Here is a 9,253-nt window from a genome sequence, read left to right as displayed (position 1 = left end):
TTTGCCTTTAGACAACAATTCTGATGGCAAAAGAGCCAAACGGGACAGGCAAAAAACAAAAACAAAAACAAAAAACCTGTAAGGCATTTGCAGAGGTAGCCTGATGGGAGGCAACCTGTCTCTAAACATTCACACTTGGACTGTCTGCAGTCACTTTCAGATTTGCAAATAATTGTTGTTTAAATTATAAATGCAGACAGATTGCCAACACTCTAAATGGGTTAGAGTCAGTCTGAGTGCAACTAGCCTGCTATATACACATTGATTCAACTGGTTACCAGTGGGTTATATTCTGATTATATTTCAATATAAAAACAAAGTTGCCGAGCGCCTATGTGCACAAAATGAACAATCTTACTGTTCATTGTGTAAGCTGGTGCTCGCATTAGTATTAACTGTTACAAGTCACTAGTCTATGAACATGCAGTGTTCCTCAATTTCAGATCCACCCCTGGTTTCAAAGGACCAAGAAAATGCTCAAGTTGAACCATCACAATAGGACCTTGCTTACAAGTGGGTAATATCAAGGTGGCTATGTCTGTCTGTCTTTTATGTAGAGTCTGTTCTAATCTGGAATTCTAAAGTGTAAAGTCTTCAGAGAAACAGTCAATCCATATAGGGCGGTTTTTGTTGGTTTTTTTGGCATTGATATGAATTAAAAAGTGGACATGCAAAGAAAAAAGATCAGTATTAGAAAAACAAAACATTCTTAAGTAACAGCAAAACCTTTGTGCTCGAGCACGGCAGAGATATTTCACAGCAGTCAGCTTCATCCTCTGCTGCTCTGAGATCTACCACGTCTGGCAAAGAGACTTTCAGTCTTCAAATGTCCCCCGTTCTACATTCAGGCATGTTCTGTTTTTGTGAAGAAATCTCAGATTCAAAGATATTGGATATTTTTTTGCGGCGTTTCCACTCTAAAAATATGAATATCTTCAAGAACAAAAACCCCTAATCAGCCTTACCCCACTGTGAAGGGGAAAAGAGAAGCCTGCAACAGATTTTGTGTTGTTCCATTTGCTAGAAATAGAATAGAAGTCACTTTATTGGTTTACTGAATAAACTGACATAAACATGTCTCTCACAAAGCAACCAATTGACTTACATGAAAATGGCTTTGCCCTTGGTGCTCTTCAGACTTGCATTTAGGATGATTGGCCATAATTTAATCAAACTAAGAATCGATGGTATGCTTAAACTATTAACCAGCATTCTCAAATTGCTTGAGACAGCAACAACAAAAAAGCACTGCGCTTGTCTCTGATTTGCTTGAATGTTTATTACCTTATTCTTTAAAAGACAGAGAAATCATTTTTTCCTTGAGTGTAAAAGGAAAGCCGCTAGGGACGCTGGCTTGAGAAGACAAACAAAGGAATATTGGTTTTGATGCGAGGCCAGAAGGGCTGCATGTGGTTGCAGAAGTTGGGAGATTTAAGCACAACTTTATCTTTATCTCTGCAGCACAGTTATCTCTTTGAGAGTTATCCAAGCAGCACGCATCATTCATCGGTGCAGCACGGAGGAATACATCATACAATCATTGAGTGATTGTATCCCCTGTGTAGTGAAGCAAAGGGACTGATTTTCCTGGCGGGCAGACAGACAGACGGATGGACCTATGCGCAGAGATAATAAAGGAAAAAAAAAACAGAATTGGAAAAATTTAATCACTTGCAGCCTTCCGTTTGTGTGTTATTATTGTGGCAGATATGTGTGGGCCCAGTTTACAGGGAGCATCTAGAGAATTATCTCGCTCAGCTGGAGTCTCATACATACAGCTTCAATGCAGTCCCGGCAAATAGATCAAAACCTTGCTGAGCTTTACAAAGGCTTTTCCAGCCCCTCTTCCCTTTCTGATATTCAGAATAAACCCACTATAGACAAACAAAGCACCTAACTGCACGCCTGTCTTGCTAGCATGTGTGCTTTCATGCATAGGCAAGGTAAATGTACATAGACTTATATCCCTGCCCCCTCATTCGGTGCAATAACAATCATGCTGCAGAGAGGTGAGAAAATTCACTACTACCTAGACCTGTCTGAGTGTCTGAAAACTAAAACAATTCATGAGATTCTGTAATCCTTGGGTGAATTATTGACCCTTGCTTTAGTGGAGGTACGTCAGAGACTGCACTGTTTTCCTTCCATCACACCCAAACACAGAGTCAGACACAAACACAGACAAATGTATACACCCAGTCAGTGCTGCACAGGGTAGGTGGACCGGATATCACACTCCTCTGCACTTTGCTACTTTATGAAACATTACCCTGCACAGCAATATGGTAATATACTGCATAATGCACGCACACTGAACAACCCACACAAGCAAATTACCTAGGAGTGCAGCGGGCTGCCATTGTACTTTGCCACTGTGCTGTATAGTGCAGATAGCAGCAGCCAGCCAGCTAGCAGGAGCGGTTGGTGCGAGGTTAGGTAAGGTGGCTTTGGCCACAGTACGCCACCGATCAGCTGGGGAATAGCCAGAGGCAGCGGCATGATGGGTACTGGAACAAATGCGAAGGGAAAAGAGGCTCACGGTCCCGCAGTCCCAACTCGAGCTGACTCCACATCGGCCTGACACATGGAGCCTGCATGCCGAGAAAGAAATGAGACACATGAAGAGTTACAACAAAAGGGAAGAGCGGGTGAAAGGACTGAAGGTGACTGAGGGAGAAAAAAGGGAGTGGGGTGTTATTGAGTGTGCACATGAGGTCAACAAGAGTGGCCAGAAAGGCAGGAAACAGGCAGGAAACAAGCAGACTTCAGCTGCAATGCTACTTTAGAGTTTCTGACAGATGCTCACAGACAAACACTCCAAATATAGCAGCTTGTACACTCACGCACACATTCACAAGGTGCCTGTGCATGTTTGTATACGATGGTAAATTATCCATAAAGATTGGATTCATTCATTGTACCGTGCTAGCACAAATATAGAGCGCTGGAGGGAAAACAGTTTTTGGAAGACAGCCCTAGAAGTTGGCACCATCGTGGTTCTCTCAGTGGAAAGCACTCATTTATGATACTTGATATGTGTGTTGTTCAGCAAAATAATCTCTATAAATCTTATAAACTTTGAAGTGTAAATGCAAGAAGTCATAGTGTCATAGTAGTTTATCTAAAGCTGAGCTATAAAAAAGCATCACAGTGGCATCACATTAATGCCACCACCATCAAAGTCCTGTGTTCGGCATGAGGATTGGAGTAGTCTTCAGTGTATTTAACACAGCGTATTTTGATTTATAAGACAAAATCAGAAATTGTCCAAATCTGGTCATAACCACAGACGTTTAGGTAATTTTAGATAAATTACTAAAACCCATTAAAACATGGGTTATACAGTCAGACTCACACTATGTAACATAGTTCTGAAATGCTAATAAAAATAGCTTTTGCTGTTTTTTTTCTACCCTTCCTTCATCGAATTAGTAGTTCGAAAGCTATTGCTAGCTATGTACTAGAATGCTATTGCTAGCTACTTCAGTCAGGCACTTGCTAATATAATATTCTTATAGCTTTCTGAGTTATATACGTTCCACTAAGACACAAGATCACATGATCTATATGACTTATTAGCGGTAGTTTGCAACTGTACATGACAGATATGTTTCACTCTTTTAGCGAGCTAAATTTATTTTTTATTAGTCTATGTCAGTGCACCCTATGTACAGTTAGCAATTACACATATTAACTGAAAGCAGCCTTAAAGTGACATTTAGATTTTTTTTATTTCAAGGGATTTCATCTGGCCTTGTGACTTTGCTTCAAGATAGAATTTCTGTAATTTCTTCTACTCCCCAAGCACCCTCAGGTTGACCCCCCAATTGGCATGCTCTTTGTTTTCTACCCTCCCTTTTTCATTGTCAGGATTAGAAGAGATTAAAACATAAAGCTGTCAAAAGTAAAAGATCATTAGATCAGACTTATCTTTAGCACACATACAGCGTTTAATACTTTTATCATGTGACGGTACGTCAGTTTAATGTCTGCCATGAGTGCGTATTTATCGCATTTGTCTGAATTTCAATACATTAAACAGCCAAAAGGAAATTAATTATGAAACATATTCAAATGAATAAAAGGAAGATACAATGCCCCTGTAGGGTTCTTGTTGCTTTTTTAGGCTTAATTACGGCTTGTAATGCAATATGTTAATAATATGTGGCCTGTGCGAATGTTCCCTGATTAAAAATCCTCCCACGCTGCCTTTTGAACTGGTGGAGATTTGAAAAGCCGCTCTTAAAAATGGTTCTTCACGTTGGAAATGTTTTGGAATATTTGCCCCTGTGGCTTGATCAAACAGCTCGTAGTGAATTATCAAAGTAAAAGCCCCTTCAGTCAGACGCTGCTTTAGCAATAGGGAGGCGTTATAATGGAGAGGGCCCTCTTGAAATGCAGGCTTTCCAAAGATATAGAAAGAATGGCAGTGGACGCGTGAGGGCGGTAAAGAAAATTAGGCTGGACCTAACGGGAAAGAAGAACAGCGACAGGATTCGAGGAGGAAGTCAGTGCTTGAGTTTTTAGAGTTAAAAAGACAGGCCTTATCTACCTTGTGGGAATTTTATTACGGTAATAAAGTGCTTTAAGACAAACAGAACAAGGCTGAACACTGAAGAACACCTTCATTTCCTCACTGTCCTCACTATGGGAGCCCTATTTAAATCACTATTCTAAACATAGCTGCAGTACCCTTACTCATTCTGGTCACATTTGAAAACTTCACCTTTTCCTGAACTCCAGTTTGACTCTGATTGTTTACACACATTAAATAAAGCCCAACTTTCAACCTCTCTAGGCTCATTTTTCATGCCATTTTGCATCCTCCCAGTCTGCACTGTATCCTGAAAAAATAAATAAATAGGGGAGACATTCACTGTAATGAGAGCTCCGGGTTGGATGAATTCAATCGTAAAGGCTCCCACATTTGGGATTTTTTTTTCTTTCCTTTTTTTTTAAAGAGTAGCCTCCTGCTATTTTAATTTGAATAATGCAACCATCAAATGGTTTGGCTTGGAGCCATCACATTAGTTCCTCTAGTCCTCTTCTCTCTTATATGTAGCTCTATTCCCCGTTCCGCCTCACATCTAACCGTCTATCCACAAGAGATGACAAACAAAACAGAAAGATCTCAACAAGTGAACATCAAAAACCTACATGCTGACTAATATAAATAAATAAAAGAGAAAACCTGGATATTTCCGCTATCCACTCATCCCATCCGTTCAGGGTGAAATACTGATGGTTGTAGCTGCACTTAGATTGACATCTCTAACAAGACTGTAGCACAGCAGTTATTTCTTCAGTATCGTATATGTTTCCCATAAATTAGATAGCAAGCATTTACAGCAAGCACAGAAGATTTACAACAAAAGAGGCTACTGCTGGTATTTTTAACAGTGCTGCATTTCTCCTCAGAGCTACATACAAGACTCCCTCATGACGAAAAGGTTAAGATCCTCACGGTCTGCTCATAAGACAGTGATATTTGAACAGCCAGTACCATCCAATCACTATTCAGTTATTCAGTGATTTGAAACTCTGCCTGTATCTCCCACAGACCCCAAAAGGAACCAGCATTAGACTGCCTACATTCTTCACCAGGGTTGCCAATAAGCTCTGCTCCAAGGGCACAGCTGGACTAAAAGACTAGTTCTTTTCTACATTTATTCTCTAAGCACAGCCAGAAAAAGCAGTCTGTTGTATTTCAACTGATGTACTCTATACTCTTTGGATTCCCTCCAGCCATAAAAAACCAGTAGGTCACTTTTCTGAAAAAGCTTGACCAATAACATCTATTTAATGATAAGCCCTATTTCCAAATACCCTGTTTCATGAAACGTTTAAGGGAAAAGTACTACCCTCAATGTCAAACCTCTTTTAGAAATAGCCATCACATACGAGAAGCTTAAATTGGATTTCCCTCCACTTCACAACACTCAAACCGCTATTCGTCAAAGTATTATAATATTTATTGAAAGCTCATGTTCATGATTGTTTATTTTATATTCATCTTGATCTCAGCTCAGCGTTTAATACTTTTGATCAGCTATTTTGTTAGACTGCTTTAAGAATTGGCTTTTATTATTTGTGTACAAACTGACACTAGCAGATTTGATGTGAATACTATATTAGAAGCAGCATGCACACACAGAGCTCTGCAACATCACAAAATAAATTCTATGTATTTAGCTTTTTTTAAATTTCAGTTGTGTCTTGTATCTCTTCCATAACACTGAGAAAAAAAATGTTTTAGAGTAACGTTTAATTGTCACAACAATGCATTTTTCCCCCTGTATATCCATGCAGTATCGTTTATGCAGAACTGTGGTAACTTCATTTAATCCAAGACTCTCTGGTTCATACACCAAACAAACTTCAAAGTGTATAATGAAACCTACTTCATCTTTGTGAGTCCTGAGATGCAATTAAAACTGTCAAGATTCATCCAATGACCTACACTCTATATATGTAGATATAGATAAAAGCTTAGCTTGCAATGCCATATTTTTGTCCAATCACAGAGAAGTTACACCTCTGCTGTAAGTAAATTACTCACACTCTGCTAATTATTCCTGCTCTTGGCAGATTAGATTGGTCAATATTAAAATGAACTGGTGCTCTGATAGTAAATTAACACAAAATTGCCCACTCTTGGACACTTTTACACATAGCAACATCATGCTAATTTGTTCTGCTTTGTAGAAGTAGTCATGATCTGCAGCTTTAAATATGCTCACTACATGGTGATGAAACTCTCATTCTCTGCATTTTCACATCTGTTTGTTTTTTCAGATGTTTTTTTTCTGTTTTTTACATCTTTTCGGGACATTACTGAGGGGATGAAACTTTTAGATATATTTTAAAGTATTTGAACACCTGCTTTTTCCTTCCACTTCATGATCCTGAGACTAATTAAGGTTCCTCCACTACCCCGTAGGAAATAGGTTAACACATAAATAAATAAATAAATAAGAGAAGGAAAAAGCATGAGCTGAATGTTAACAGTCTGTTGTGCCATCTTGATTAATTATAGCAGAGATGAAAGAATTTTCTCCAACAAAGGTTCATGACCAACATGAATCATAGGAAGATCACGATGAACTCTGACAGTTCCATCATCATAGAGCTGAGCTTCATCTGACATGTCTGTGTACTCCAGGTATTGTACACACACAATCAGATAGATAGATAGATAGATAGATAGATAGATAGATAGATAGATAGATAGATAGATAGATAGATAGATAGATAGATAGAGAACCCAATGACAAATGAAAGCACCAATCAATGTGAAGGTCTTTAAGATATTGAGTGAAACAGTTGATTGGAGGCAGAGAGCTAACTGCATGTGTGGTATTTGAGGTGTTTCAGATTTTGCCTGAAATCTCTTCACTGTCTGATGACATGGGGAGTCACATACTGTAATGAGTGACACAAAGGTTAATTAGGTGCCTCCTTCAACAACCAGCTTTTCAGCGAAACTCTCACCACTACCAGATTCATAGTGTTCATAGACATAGAAAATAACCTTGACACACATTGAAATTTGGTTTACAGAGAAAAATTGGCAAATCCCAACCTGATTCCCTTAACATACACATATAATCTCCTGTGTCACCTCTTCTGGGGCCTCCTAAGGGCAGATAGAAATTACTAGTTGAAAAATTCTCCTCATTTAATTCATTATTTGGCTTGGCCTAATTCTGTACAATCTGAATCTAAAACACTGAATAATTTAAATTTAAAAGGGATTTCAGTTTTTACTGAAAGCTGCACAAAAATGGACTCTTCTGTGAAAAAATAAATCTCTGTAACCCTGAAGTAACCTCAGCTATGATTCACCCAATTGGACCAAATTAAAAGCGTATGAGCACTGGTGGGGAATTCCTGGTGCACAAATCTAGTAATAGATCAAAAATGTAAGAAGTCATTGCTGCACACTCTGTTCTAAAAAGTTACTACATAAATTTTTCACTCAAAATTCTCAAGTTCCGCTGAAGTTCAGATGATATGTAACTTTTGACAGTGTACTTTATCTGTAAGTACTTTAGGAATGCTGAACACAGCCAATTGTTGTGTTCTATTTAGATTTACTGTTTCAATTGTTGAAAGTATACCCTCTGTCAATTCTATAGTTTTACATTTAGGACATAATAAAAAAAATACAGTCCTCACTAGGTCTGAAAATTAGGTACATAGAGCATCTGATCAACAAAAACATGACTTACTTTACACTGTGTCATTTTTGGTTTTCATGGAACTCAAATTAAACCAACGTACCGAAGCAGTGTGTGAAAAACTAAGTACACCCCATGGTAGGTTGCAGAACAGCTTTTAGAAGCTCGAATTAATCATTTTCTGTGTAACTTTATCAGTGTCTTACATTGTTGTGGAAGAAAATTGGCTGACTCTTCTTTAGAACATTGCTTCATTTATACATGTCTCACTTAATGTCCCAACTTTCTTTTCTTTTTCAGCCATAATGTTGGAGACTTCTTGGTGTGTATACAGAGGAGTTACACTAAATGACTGTAAGGTTCTCAGGCCTTGAGGCTGCAGACAAGCCAAAATCATCACACTTCCACCAGCGTGCTGGATAATTGGTGTGATGTGTTTGTGCCGGTATGCTGTGTCAGGTTTTTGCCAAACGTGGCGCTGTGCGTTAGAGCGAAATATCTCCACTTTGGTCGTGTATCCAAAGGACATTGTTTTAGAAATCTTGTGACGTTTACACGGAACTTTGCAAACCTTAGCAGTGTGCCATATTCTTTTTAGACTGAAGAGGCTTGTCCAATCTTTTTTTTTTTTTATTGTGTCATCATCAGTGTTGGGTAAGTTACTTTAAATTAGTAACTTAGTTACATTACTAGTTACTTCTATCAAAAGTAACTCAGTTATTTCAAGTTACTTGTTACTTTCAAGGTAACAGTTTTATTTACTGTTATATTGTTTTTATATTCCCATTTTCTGTGTTGTAAAGCACTTTGTGATTTTTATCTGTGAAAAGCGCTATATAAATAAATTTTACTTACTTACTTACTTACTAGTTACTAGGGAAGGTAACTTTGGTTTTACTGAGAATTCTCTCTCATCACCATTGATGAACAGCTTTTCCCATCAAAGACTCGGTGCTGTTTCCTGCAGTATATTGCAAGTAAACCTGACAAGTTTGGGATCAAGTTTTGGGTGGCTTGCGACCTAAAATCCAAGTACATTTGCAATGTCTTCCCATATCTTGGCAAGGACCCCA

The sequence above is a fragment of the Pundamilia nyererei genome, unplaced genomic scaffold (genome assembly GCF_000239375.1).
Source record: "Pundamilia nyererei isolate P.nyererei 1_Seehausen unplaced genomic scaffold, PunNye1.0 scaffold00094, whole genome shotgun sequence".
Taxonomy (NCBI): Eukaryota; Metazoa; Chordata; class Actinopteri; order Cichliformes; family Cichlidae; genus Pundamilia; species Pundamilia nyererei.
Note: the sequence above shows the minus strand (reverse complement) of the source record.